Source organism: Vulpes vulpes, chromosome 11, assembly GCF_048418805.1.
Source record: "Vulpes vulpes isolate BD-2025 chromosome 11, VulVul3, whole genome shotgun sequence".
Taxonomy (NCBI): domain Eukaryota; kingdom Metazoa; phylum Chordata; class Mammalia; order Carnivora; family Canidae; genus Vulpes; species Vulpes vulpes.
This window is the reverse complement of record NC_132790.1, coordinates 95,686,320-95,701,426: the sequence shown is the minus strand read 5'-3', so window position 1 is coordinate 95,701,426 and position 15,107 is coordinate 95,686,320. Positions and strand designations below refer to the sequence as shown.

The window sequence follows — 15,107 nt, the reverse complement described above, 5'->3', positions numbered from 1 at the left end:
AGTCATGGCCCACACTACCCTTACAGCTCTAACCACTTATCTATCATAGGCTGTGTTGTAATAGCTGCATCTATCTCATCTATCTCATAGATAATTGTATAGTTGGACTTTTGAGTCATATATACATATATCACTTATTACTTTGCCTCTGGGACCTCAATTCTCCAGCTACATTAGGTAGCTGTACTAGATACCTCCAAAGCCATTTCCCATACCTAATGGCAAAAGTGACTTTTCCCAAAGCAGTCCTCAGTATCTAATGGATACGGATAATGCCATCATTTCAACTAAACTCAAAACAAGTAATTGGGGAAATAGTTCTTAATCTCATTCATTTTCAGTATGAAACTAAACTTGCCATATCTTCTTGCTGCCTAGTATCTAATTCATACATCTAGGTAATCCAAATTCCTTTAGAGGCAATAGGGCATACATGCTAAACAAATTTTGCCTCTAATTTCCTATGTAGCCAAATCTCAGTAACATTTATCTTTCAGACTTTTTTCTTTCTGACGTTTTTACAAAAAATGAGAAATTCTCATCTGTCTCCTCTGCACAATGTCCAATGCTCAATGAACACTGGTTGGAAGAATAGAAGTCAGACAACGTCCATCATTTTATGGAACTTAATATAACCCTCAAATGTGGGCTTCTCTTGGGCATGCCTGTGTGGTGGGAATGGAGGTTGATGAGAAGGAAAGAAAACTCTTTAAAAAAAAATATTACCTAAGCAAGCAAGGGGGGAGGACACTGTAAAATGCTTGGTCACAGGCATTAAGCAAGGAAAAATGAAATAGTTTTTATAATCAAAGCACAGAGAATCTATGAGAAATCAGAGGGATGGTAAAGGAAAAGGGACTCACCTATAACAAAGAAAATACCAAGGATGGCTGGAATTTTTTTTAGCTTGGAGCAATTAGGTGTGGGCAGACAGTTTTTGTGTCATAGGAAGGTGGCTAGATTTTAGGGGATAAGGAGTGAGTGGAAGAGGAACCACGAATAAAGAAGAGAAAATGAGAACTTTAAGTTTCACTTGGGACTGTTGAATTTTAAGGCATCTAGGATATAGATTCTAGCAGAGAAATATATAGAAAGAAGGTTGCTGAAAATAGGTATCTAGAACTCTAGAGTAATCTCTGGCCTAGAAGTCTAGATTTGAGAGCCGTAGAAATGTGGTAGGTAAAGCCAAACTGTGAGAGATGAGCTTGCTTAAATAGAGAGAAAAGAAGTAGGGCCAAAACAATGGAAAACCAATACGTGAAGAGTTAATGAAAAGATGGGCTCAGGACAAAGTGCCCTTCTTGAGAAAGCTAAGTATTTCATTGAATGGCCTCACATTTATCTCCTCTACCTTCAGCACTCTGTATACCAATTTTTTTCAACTCAACAGTTCTTGAAAAAACCCTTTCAACTCCATTTCCACAATGAGCCTAACCAAATGAGCGATGAGATGATCCCCTTGAATACCACATGCCAAATACTAGTGAAGAGCACAGAGATAATTTTGCTCATCTAAAACTTATCTTTTCACTTACACCCAATTCTTAAAGGTACAGAAATGTTATTCATAATAGCTCAATAGAAAAAGCAAAGGTAATTGTATGGACAACCTATCTGACAAAGTAAAATTATATCAGACTAGTCCTTAGGATTATCTGACCAAACCCTAGCTTTTGTTTTTAGGTGATTAACCAGTCTTTGTTACCTTATGTCTCTTCCCAATCTGTCCCCAAAGTCCAGGGATAGTAATAAATAAAGGTTATCAAGGAACTGTTTTAAAGCAGGATAAACCCAGAAAAATAAAAGTATCATAAGGTTTTTAGAGAGACAGTTGCTTCATTCTGGTTTAGCCTAAAGGAACAGTCACCATCCCTTAATAAAATGAAGAGACTATCATCAGGGAAAACTCTGATTTATTTTACTTTTAATTAATCAATACATGTTTTGCAATGAAGTATTTTAAAAATTTGGATTGGCTTGGTTTTGAGCAAAAATTTAAACTGCTTGTCTAAAACAAATATAAAGTATTGTGTATATATACTTAGAAAAGTTAAAATTGTCTAGGTTATCAGCTTACTACCAATTGGCTTAATTCCCTTTTGCTCTCTACTTCATTCTGGGGCAAGACATCTTACCTCTTAGCAGTTACTTAAGTAAAAGACTAAATTCCCAAAGAATAATAAAGTGGTTTTAAGAGCACAAGCTTCAGGGGTGCCTGTGTTGCTCAGTCGGATAAGTGTCCGACAGTTTATTTCAGCTCAGGTCATGATCTCAGGGTCGTGAGATTGAGCCTGGAGCCCAGACTGGGCATGGAATGTGCTTAAGATTCTCTCTCCCCTTGTTCCTGCCACACTGTCACTCACACACTCTTAAAATAAAGGGGTGAGCTACAGGCTTCAGAATTAGACAAGCTATCTATCCATTTGTCTATCAATTAGCTTGTTTTAAATCCCAACTCCACTACTTACTAGTGGGCTGATCACAGCAAGCTAAATACTAAAACCAGTTTCCTCATTTATAAAGTGGGATCATAGTTGTACCTACCCTAAAGGATTGCTGTGACAATTATATTTTTTTTTTATAATAGTAAACACTAAAACAATTAGTTTCTTTTATTGTTTGGATCAATTTGGGCCGACACTGTATAAGGTTTACTATCCCAGTGTATCTTAGAATGCAAATGAAGCAGTGAGGTACAAATAAAAATAAATTTTGAAAAGAAACAATCTTTATATTTATACCTCACCCAAAGAATGAAATAATTCTAGTTATGCCTTAAATTTATTCCTTTGTACTCAACTAGTCAAATGTTAAAGATTTAAGGCAGTCATAAAATATATGCAAATAAAAATTATTTGACTTGAGATTTAAATTTACATCAATATTTATTAAGCACAGAATTCCTGTGGATTGAACATTAGTGACTGTTTAGAATAAAAAGTCTTAATTTACTGTGGGAAATTTTCCCCAAAGGCCAATGATATACAACTGGACTTATTTCAATGTGTGAAAATTTCAAAACATGTTTAACTAAACATGTCCCATGCCTTCCTTTTTCAACAGTATTACTAAAAACAGATCAAGTGTGAGTCAAGTACTGCTTTGCTTCTATACTACATACTATACATACATACTAGTTGAAAATCACTGCTTTAGAATTAATTCAAGAAGACATTCTGGTATAAGACAATGAAGAAAAATATAAGAGTAGTACTACTATAAAATCTAAAGGTTTATAAGGTTTTTTCACTCAAGCAGAACTATACTCAAATAGGTACATTTTCAGCTATAAAGTTTCTGACAGCTAACAACTTTTCCTCATCTCATTGTGGATCAAGGTCCTTGAATTCTTCTAGGTGATAACAATACTGTAACATAGCTAGGATAAATGACAAAGTTATAATCACTTTTATACCTCAATTTGTATAAAATCATTTATGATAAATTCTAGACTTACATTATGATCTAAAATTTGTTAAATCACCTTAGATTCTGGAGTTTAGACTATCATCTGAAATGGAATGCTTCACTTACATTCTCTTTGAGTCTTCCATAAATAATTGTTTTTGCTGTCTCTATTTAATATTGTTCACCCTTGAATTAAACCACAAAGGGAGGAACTGTGTCTATGCAGGGGGTTTACTAATTATAACACTGTCCATAAAATTGATATTAAACATTTAATTGAAGAAAAAGATAGAATATAATAGTATTTAATGTTACCTAATTATATTTTTTAAGTTACCACAAACTTATGTTATGTGGGGCTAATCATGACAGGAAAAAGAACTAAGAAATTAGCTAGCTATTTAAATATTAGAAATTATGAAAAGAGCATCCTTGGAACATAGTAAAAATGGGCAGGCCTCCTGAGATAGTTTTTCTCCTTGACAAAGATAGCTTAAATAAAAAGCCAATAAACCTTTTGTCATGTTCCTCTCATCTGGTTGTTTATACCTCCTGAGATAGTTTTTCTCCTTGACAAAGATAGCTTAAATAAAAAGCCAATAAACCTTTTGTCATGTTCCTCTCATCTGGTTGTTATTGAGGAGGAAGAAAGTGCAGTAGTTTCTATGTAACTGGCAACTGAAGTAAGCAGAAAAACGGTTTAAGTTTGAGGAATAGAATATCCAGAGTTCCACTGACTTTCAGGTTACTTCTGACAAAATTATGCCAGTGAAACTTAGCAGTTTCAGATACAGATCATGGTAATGACAAAACTCATAAAAGACTTTGTGGAAAATACAAGTGGACTCTAAAGACTCTTATCTTTTGGATAAAAACCTAGACAAAGATCTTTTTACATTAGAATCACGGATTTAGGGAAAATAATTTTGTGAACCTAGTGAAAGGCTTAACTGTATAACCATACATCATAAATATCTATCTGTGGGTTCTCTCAACATCATTTGCTATAGACAATCAGAATCAAATCTAAGGAGAAGAAGTGAAGAAAACCCAAAAGCTATGCTGAAGGTGGAAAGAGGAAGCCAAAGGCTTGGTAGTTAAAAAACAAACAAACAAAAAAACCCAAAAAAACAAAGGCTTGGTAGTTTAGTCAGCTCAGAGAAAGAAGACAATTCATATCACCATGTCGTTAAGCATGTCTCATAGACAAGTGGAAGTTCTAAGTGGACTAGATCCAGGAGTCTGAAGAAATTCAGATGTATCAGTACTTTGTTTTTACACATTGTTGGATTAAAGCAGTCCACATAGGAGTCCTGTGAAATCCTTACATCCATCACTAGAATCATTAATTATCAAGTGGGAAAATATCCTTGTGGTCTCTTCAGATATTAAGCAATGTCTCTGTATCCATTTTTGAAAAAGAACTTTAGAACTATATTAACACCAATGACTTTTGGCCACAAACTGGAACCCATATTCTTGACTATGATAGCTATACTATGATAGCTATGAAGACACTGAAATAGAGAATGTTTTCAGTTCAATGTTTTGACAGAATACATAATTCAGCTTATATTTTTACATGAACGTAATCTCTATTAAATGGTTTCAGTGATGGCAATCATCAGATTTTTCTGCTCCACATTTTAGACGCTGTTGTACAGGACAAATTTCTAAAAGGGTTAAACATGAAATGTAAAAATAAAGAAGACCAGGATGCCATGATAAACATCACTGGAGGTGTTCGAAGGCTAGACAACAACCGAGAAGGTGTATTATAGACATGAGACAAATATAAGACAAATGGTTGGAATAAATGACCACTAAATTCCCTTCCAACCCAAATTTATAATTCTAGACACAGAAGATAAACTCAGAGGAGATATCGGATAAAAAAAAGGCTTTGCTTCTGGAGTCATACCCAGGTTTGAATCCCACCCTATCACTTTTATAATTTCATACAAGTTATTTATCCTCTCCAAAGAATAATAGGACCAGACAAGAGTATTCAGTGAGGATAATGCATTAGAGTCTGGCACATATTAAACAATTTATTAACTATATAAATCTGTATTAGTAAGGTATAGTGATCAAAATCTAAATATCAGGAAATACACAGTGAGGTGATGTGGTTTTTACATCTGATTTTTGCCTCTACTAATGATAATTTCTAACATTCTTTCCAGTTACTAAATTTTATGATGTCACATTCTAGGGGGATTTTAATGTATTTAAACATCAGACACTGATTTTGTAGACACATTATCAAATAAACCATACACTAGAACTTACGAGTATACAGTTGAATTTAGGAGATAGACAAGTTAGAGGTGTGATAAATGCTAAGAAAGGGAAGATTTTAGAGGGTGTTTTGGGGAAACAATCAACATCAAGGGTCAGGAAAAAACGTTTAGTAAAAGAAGTGCCAAAGTTGGGTGGAGAAGATGAAAGGACACACACACACACACACACACATAAATGTTCCAAGTAAAAAGAACAGCAGGTACAGTCAGCCATGTTAGAAAACTCAAATAAGGAAGACCAGTTAGAAGATTTTTGCATTTCCACATAAGGATTGGGCCCTGAATGGGGAGGAAAGAGATAGAGAGGCTGAAGAAATACTCACAAGGGATACGTGGCAGTACTTTCCAATTATGGGAGATCAGATGTTTGAGGGTTAAGGAGAGATGCCTAGGTAAAAAGTTTGAGCGACTACAGCACATAGGCTTTCTACCGTATACAGATGACACTTAGAACCATCTACATGTTCTTAGCATGAAGAAGAATGTGAGAAGAGGGTCTCAACAGCATGCTGAGGACACCAATAATACTTAAAAGAACAAACAGAAAGGAAAAGCTTGACAAGGAGACTAAGAAGAAATGAGAAGTAGAATGAAAAACTGGAAGGGGCGGTATCGTAGATATCAAAATTATCAGTCCAAAATTTAAAACCTATGACATGTCAATATCAGCTTTGCACACATTAGATAAATATTTGGAATGCTAAAAGCTACTCAACTGTGAGTGCAATTGTTAACATCCATGCATATGTACTCAAAGTCTGGAAGGGAATATGTGAATACTGAGACAGTCACTATGTTAAAAATTTGAATTAGGTGTGATTGTTTATTCTATTTCCCAAAATTCCAAAGTTTTAATTTTGAAAAGGCAAATATATTACTATTAAAGAAGCTGGGATACAAATGTATCATCTGGAAAAAGACTTCTAAGATGGTATTCTCATGTTCTGATGACCTATCAAATTGCTATATACTTTAAACCATGGTCTTAATTTTATGCTTAATAGGCTATTTCAACTAAACTGAAGAGTAAATGAATTCTTACAGTTTCACTTGTCTTTGTTTTAAGCAGTACTATTATTGTGGATTTAACTGTAAGTTCTATGTAGACAGGAATTTTTGTATAAACACTTTAAAAATAAAGTTTTATATAAAGTATTCAATAAAAAAATCCATGTATCTAATATATAGATTTTGTTATATACATGTTTAAAAAGTAAACATAGAAAAGGTATCTTAATAGAATTATTCACAACTAAGGGCAAATGGGAAATTGATAGAGCACTTAGTAGGAGGTTTTACATGTGATTTATTTCCCTACCTCAAGAAACACTTGCAGCTCAAAGCAGATTTTTAAACTGCTTCCCAATGTTTGCTATTTATAAATCCTAAATATAAAAAGTGAGTTCTTTTTTCTTCTAAAGATTTTATTTTGACAGAGAGAGCGAGCGAGCTCGAGCGAGAGAGAGCACGTGCCCAAGCAGGGGGAGCAGCAAGCAGAGGACAGGGAGAAGCAGACTCCCCGCTGAGCAGGGAGCCCCATGTGGGGCTCTATCTCAGGATCCTGGGATCACGACCTGAGCCCAAGGCAGACGCTTAACTGACCAAGCCAACCAAGTACCCCTAAAGGGTGAGTTTCTTAATGGTTACAGTTGATACAAAATCTGTTTAATAAGTACTAAAACTTTTCTAACACATGTATATTTGCTTATAGTCATAAGCATTAAATTGAATAGAAGTTATTTTCTAATGCAATAAGTACTTAATTTAAAATCATAAGCAACTTACCAAATTTATTTTTTTGACAGGTGCTTTAAAAGATGGTTTTATAATAAAGGACCACCCCCTGGTACTTCAGTTCAAAGGAAATCAAATTTATGTATTCACATCTGCACTCAATATAAAATTCTTCTTTATCAACTTTAAGTTCCCCAGGGTTACTCTCTGCATACCAGCATACAATTGAGAACCATGATTCCAGTTAGAAAGCTATATTTGAATCCTAGCTCCACCACTAAATGGCTATGTGACCTGATCAAGTTATATAATCTTTAAGCTTTCAATTTCCTTCTATAAACTGAGGATACTGATAATATCTATATAATACAGCTGTTGTAAAAATTAAACATGACAAAAATACTTAGGAGAGTGCCTGACACATAGTAAGCACTAAGTAGCAAGAACAAACAAACAAACAACTACTATGTGGAGAAATCAACATTTGAGCCCAGGGACTGACAGTATGAAATTCTTAAGCTAAAAGTGGGTAGGGTCTGATTTGTTCCATCAGTCTAACGATCACTTAAAATAAACTAGCCTTGGATTAAATTCAATTAAGAGTTATAGAATCAGCATACTCATTAAAAATTTCTTTCCTACATCATGTACTTGGGTACATAACAAGGCTTGTCTCTTAGATGTATTCATTAGCAATGTCATTTAACTGCTTGTGAAAATCTGGCAAATGCTCTGAACTTTTCATCAAAAACTGAATATATATTAAGTTCTATCCAATATTTCACAGGGTTCATGGTCCTTTGAGATGTACCCCATCCACTGACTACTAAAGACGGATATCCTACACTAAAGAAATTAGATTTTCCTAATTACCCAAGTTGGGTGGGTAACGTTATTGTACTAAGTGAAAAATAAAAATTTAAAAGTTTATAGAATACAGGACAATTGTTATTAGTTTGCTGCATTTCCTTCCAGACCACTGACTGGAATACCATATCAGAAACAATTTAGAATATTATTCAAAAGACAAGATGCATGTATGCGAGGGAGAGACTAACATATTTCTGGTTAAGGATAAAGTTTAAACCAGATATGGTAGCCTATTCAATAATTTCAAATAATTTTCGAAACACTTATAGGTATGTATGCCATACTTTAATGAAAATATTAATTCTACAACTTTGGACATATAACTTAACCCAAGCTCTTTTTCTTCACTTGCAAGATATGATCTTCAGGTTGAAGATTAAGATCTCATCCTAGTCTAAACTGTATTATTCTAAGAGTCCTCTGCAAAATACAGCTGTGTAAAACAAAGCAGTAAGACACTATATAAAACAAGTATTAAAATTTGTTTTCCAAGCAGAATAAATACAATGCTGAAAGGAAGTATTTTATTTTCAGGGAAAATAAAAAAAGTATACTGACTTCTACTGTATCATTTTCATTTGATATTGATTCTCAAGATAAGAATTGAGAAAATTTTCCTGGCTTTAGTTTTACAGACATCGAGAAGAAAAATAAAATCCCAAAAGCAATAGGAGTAATTTAAACTATATTTTATGAAGAAAATGGATATAAGGTGTTTTTTTTAAATAAAAGATTAATATATTATTTCTCAAATACCTCCTGTGATAATAACTAGAAAGTATTTGGGGCTCTTAACTACACTGTAAGCACCTATAGCAGATGCCAGAGCAATATTTAAATAATGTTACTATAATACAGGATGTCACTTTATTTTTTAAACTGATTATTTATTAAACACCACTGCAAAGATACGGCCTTCAGCCTCACGAAATTTGAAAGGATGACATATTCCCAAGTATTTAAAATTCCAAGTTTGAACTTATATTTAATACTATACTCTTAGTTATACAATGTGCTCATTTTGTTCATAAATATTCATCTCAATACAATAACATCAGGTATAATACATAAAATCTAATCCATTAAGTCTTACCAATTTATGACCTGATGAGACACTCTTGTGGACAACATTCAGTCCTTAGAAGCTAGAATAACCCTCCAACCATGTGAGGGCATCACAACTTTTAAACTTTCGGCTTTCGATCATTATTATGTCACATTCCTCCTCCGATGCTGAATTCTAAAAAAAATTCTAGCAAAGAGTTTAAGTAAATAAGTGTTTTAATCAAATAGCCTTTAAAAATCTTTTATAGCAAAGTTTTATGTTTTACCATGATTACACAACTGATATTTTGTACTTAAATATTTTTTTAAAATGTAAAATAATTTCATATTTAATCTGGATACTTCAAACTGTATATTTCAACATGGACTTTCAGGCCATCAGGAATACTTGTTAGTAAAGAGTCAAGGAGAAATGGAACCAATTAAAGGTTTAAGATCATGATCCAGAAATTATGATTTAACACCATAACTTACTACAGACATTTTTGAAGTCCTACAGAATGGCACTTGAGTCTATCATCTGACTCACATCCATATGAATTTCTAAACTTCTAACACAGGTGGATGGATCAATAATAATCCATACCAATCATTTAAATGCTCAAGACAGCATTCAATTTTTATACCTAAATCCTAGACTGTCTCTACCACCCCAAATTTTAAAATTAGACAACATGATGGAAAGAATAAAATTTTATTATGCATTTTATGTAACAGACATAACAATGTATCCTGTTCAGAAGTGGTCCTATAGCTCATCTGTTATGAGCAAAGAACAAAATTAGGGATAGGAATATTTAATAATGGCAAAAACTACTTCATTAAGAATGATCTTATATTCATTAAATTTTTACAAGAAAACTTTCAATTGGGCATCTATTTTAATTGTTGAAGGGTAATATTAGTAACATTTGTGTAGTGTGAATACTCATTTCTACTTTTAGTTGTCAGTAATCCACAGAAAAAGGCAACCCACATATTTATGGGCATAGTTTTGCCTAAATTAACCCCCTAAATAAAATGGCACAATGGGGCAAAGGAAAGGGGGGAAAGGAAGCCATTATTGAGGAAGATCAATAATATATGCAAAGCTATAGAAAACTCAAAGATAGCATTGTAAGGAAACTCTGTGGCCATCTCCAGAAATATTTGACCCAAATATAGGGGGTTGGAATTATGCTGTTACAGATGTTAACTTTTAATGGAATTTTTCTATTATGCATGGTCTTTAAAAGTCTCCCACACAATCTGAAGATTAGGATTTTTCCAATTTACAAATATAACCTTTCCAAATGTAATCTCACAACACATTTGACTTAAATAAAATCATAAAACTTTACTATCTTTTGTCAAAGCACAGCCTTATTATGTAATCACCTGGTGAAGGCAAAAACCCATACTGATGAGGATAAGCAACAGTTTAAAGTTGTGGTCATTTCATCAACATATTACCAAAACATTTGTTAGCAAGTTTTTATGCAACTTTTGTCTCCTATCAACCAAAATACTACCATAAATTAAAAAAATCCTTTTGATTATTTACTCTTATGGGGCAAGTCCCAAGAGAAGATATAATACCCAGCCACATGCAGCAAAGTAAATGCTTCCTGAAATATATCTATCTGTAATGCTGGTAATTTGGCTTGTCTGTAAAGCCTCTGATAGACTGGCCATTTTAAGGGCAGACTACCAACCCTCTGTTAAAGGGCCTGCCAACAATAAACATTTTTTATGATAAATGCCCGGAAAGCCTCTGGAATATAGAATTAAAACCAGTCATATAAAGTAAATGTAGTTATTTTCCCTATGAAGCTTATAGAAAACAATTTTTAAAGGGTGTGTACATTATACAAATACATGGTAAATTTAGGACTTAAGAACTGTATTACATTTAAAAATACAAAGCTTCCATTATCAGATTTTTCCCCATCATGCACTTTCAAAGTTAGTTGCTACCAACTACAGGGGTTAACTTTGAAGGGTTTCAATGACTTAATTCCAATGTGTAGGAAATCCTTATTAAAAATTTGAAAACTGGGTAACTGAGGTGTTTGTAGAGGAACATAGTTAAGATTAATTCGATATTCCTTAAAATTTAATTTAAAATTATAATTCTCCCCAAAATGAGTATTTAGAAGCTTGTTCTAATATATCAATCATCTTGAATCTCTGACAAGCCTGCTATCAAAAACAAATCCTCAATATTTGCTGTTTATCATTTCTTTTTTAATTTGTGAGGAGGAAAAATTCCATTTACCTAAGAGTGAGCTACTAAGTTGTATGGTATAGTTTGGCAAGAACTAGGCTTAAATTTACTATTATTTAGCTACTTTTATGGCAAATTTATGCTGATAGAGAACAAAGTAGAGAAAATAGGGGTAAGAAGGTGGATGATCTGCAATTTCCAAGTCATCTGAAAACTTGTATGTGAAATTAAGTAAAACCTACAAAGTTCCTAAAGGAACTTGCTATTTGAATAAATATGCTTTGCTTTGTTTGGTACAAAATTTCACTTTCAAGTGTAAACCACCTTCTTCAAAAAGTTCACTACACTGTTTTGAGAAACCCTAGACATGCTTCCCTAAACATCAGAAATGCTTATTTTTAAGAAGAATTTTAAAGGGCGAAATGGGCCAATCCTGTATGACTCCCAATAAAGTATGTATAGTCTTTCCATAGATTACTTATTGGGAAAATGAGGCTAGGAATATCAAAAATAAGCTTACGAAAAAAAAATTAGTCCAAACATATCTAACAGAATACGAACACTGTGTGTTCTAAGAAATTCACATATAAAAAGACATACACAATTATAGGAAACTTCATGTATCTGTGGGTGAGCCAAGATATAATTTAAGATGATTAGCTATGTTAAAAACTAAGTATGAGAAATATACGAAAAGGTGTTTAGCATGTTATACATCATAGCAAATGTACCTGTTAGTGGAAGAAATGCAAAATACATGGCTTAGAAAATTTCATTCATACAGCTTTAGAAAATACACCTAACAAGATAGGTTATTGGTATTTTTAATAGATCATGTTCATTCACAAATGATTTAAAATTCTCATTTTCTCAAAAGGAGTAGAAATAGCATACAGAGGATTAAAATAAATAGAAATGGGGGTTGGGACAGAAGATAAAAAAGGTAAAACAGTAGGTGGAAGCCGGTTATACATTATTCAAATACATAGGTGATAAGGAATGGCAGGCTTTGTTAACAGAAAGCTGTATATTTGACTCTGAGCTTTCATTAATAACAGCTAACATTAGAAAATACAACTACTCTTCAACTAAGTTAGCAATATCTAAAATAGAAAAGTGCTGCAAAGTAATTTTCTGAAGATCAATTGTCAATAGTCACCATGAACAGAAGGAGTGGTAAGATTAGCCAGACAATACAACTCTTCTCCCTCCTTACCCTTCAAATAGTCTGTAGACCTAGGGAAAGAATACCTTCTTCATCTGGACATATCACCAGGTAGATATGTCATATAAGATACAATTTTTGGCTTCCAAGACACAAGTTACATATACCACTCTTTCTGGGCCAAAAATAATTAAAAACAGGAAAAAAAAAAAAAAAGTACAATGAGCACCTTCCAAACCTTTTAGTATTTATAACTAAGGATCTTTAAACTTTGAAAATAACCCGGAAACAAATGGCATAAGAATGCTATTTCTTAAAGATATATATCAATGAATATATATTCTAAATTAGCACTTTAAATTTGTTTCTGTAAAATATGAAAAAAGTTTTAGAAATAGTTAACAGAAACCTAAACATAGGAGCTAATTTTGGGTAAGCTAATGCATTTAAATGCTTTATATCAATCACAAACATCTAATATATATATATATATATATATATATATATATATATATATATGATATATATATCTTGATCTGAGTGATTTAGAATATTGGTACAAGTGGGCACATTTGCACACAAAGAGAATGCCAACTAGAATATAGTCAGCCATTTCTCTCATCTATAGCAACCCAAATGAATGAAACAAAAATATAAAATAATTCCACTCAATATTTCTTTCTTCCCAAAAGGTTGCCAAACTATCTGCAGATAAAATACTATCTGCAGATAAAATACACTGTATTTTGTATTTTTAAATACACTGAAAGAAGTGTGAGTTTGAATTTTTAAGTTGTTGAAAGTCTGGAAGGAAAACAAAACAGATGTTACATATGTTTGTTCTGGTTCAACAACTTCAGGCTATATTTAAATATCCTTCTCATCTGATCAAGTTCAGTAAGAGATTTTTCTTAAAAAGCTTTGCTACAGAGTTCTAGATTCTGCAGAAAAAAATAAATTGGGTTTAGCAAATTAGTTTACACGTTAATTCACACAAGTTTCTGTTCTAGTCAAAGGTTTGGTTTACTTAAACTATTCTGGTGAAAAGTAAAAGTAAATTAACAAGACCTTACCAACTATTTTCACCTATTTCAACTGCTTCTCAAATTCCACCCTGAAAACAATAACCATGACCTTACAAGGTAGGCTGTGATCACTTATGTTAAGAAAATTTACTAACTAAAGAAGGTGGTAAACACATGAGCAGAAGCATATAATGGATGAGCTGTCAGTTTTTCATCATCAATTCTGAAGTCTGGTTATGTGATGAAAATAATGTCAGTATATCAGGTATCCCATTTTAGCCAACCACAGCAAAGCTAAGAGAGGAGAAGAAATGCTTAGGATCCACTAAATAGCATATCAAACAATGAGATGCAGACCTAATGGTTAAAAATCTGGGCAGCAGACAATCAACCCTAGGCAACTGTCAGAATGAACCTACGAGGATACAACAGAATATAACGGATAGCAATTATATAATTTGTAAAGCCCAAGAGGTAACTAAAAATGTCTTCAAATTAACTACTTTTTCCAATTCCAGATAATTAGAATCCCAACTTAATACATATATATATGTATATAAAACGATACAGAAAAAAAATGGTGCATGAATACACTTCAATTTCTGTTCCAAGGGACACATCCACATTAATATGTTCTCCTTGCCATTACCTCTCTCCTTTTCACCCCCCTCCAAACTGTGAGAAATAAGACATCTTCTTATAACATTTTCCCAGTCCCAGTAATTGTTTCAGCTGGATTTTAGGCATCTTGCCTATCTCTGCTCCACACCCCTTATAATACAGCCTTTAAGTCTACTCAAACTTTAGATAGTTCTACTGAAGACTAATAAGAAAAATATTTATCTATATAAGACAGAAGGAAAAAAGACAAGTGTTTGATAATTAAATGCATTCTGTGGTCTTGTATTGGCTTTTGGATGAAGTAAAAAATGTCATGAAAGACACTGGGACAACCGTAAAATCTGAATATAAACTGTATATTACATATTAGATAACAATATATCAAACCTGAGTTTGCTAATTAAACTGTTGTCATATAACATAATCTTCTTAGGCAACATATGCTAAAAGTATTCTTTGATCAAACGGACAGGGTATCTACAACTTACTCTTAAAGGATTCCTAAATAATTTTAGGATAATAAAGCAAGTATGACAAAATGTTAATGAATGTTCAATCTCAGTAAGATTACTGGAGAGTTTTTAATTATTCTTATAATTCTTCTGTAAATTTGAAATTTTTAAAAAAATACATTCAAATATTCTCTTTTTGGTTAGTAAATAATATCCCCAGAATCTTCTAGTCTCTAAGATCACGTGTCTTCTTCAGAG

General features: G+C 32.8%; 1 protein-coding gene across 3 annotated transcripts in view; it reads right to left on the bottom strand.

Moving 5' to 3' along the window:
* Window positions 1-15,107, bottom strand: part of TSC22D2 (TSC22 domain family member 2) — a 47,398-nt gene that overhangs the window by 12,792 nt on the left and 19,499 nt on the right. The window contains exon 2 of one of the 3 annotated variants that reach the window (XR_011995305.1): window positions 9,409-9,567. The exons of the other annotated variants lie outside the window; for them this stretch is intronic. The gene's annotated coding sequence lies outside the window, so the exon portion shown is untranslated. The remainder of the gene's footprint in view (window positions 1-9,408; window positions 9,568-15,107) is intronic. 3 annotated transcript variants of the gene reach the window in all.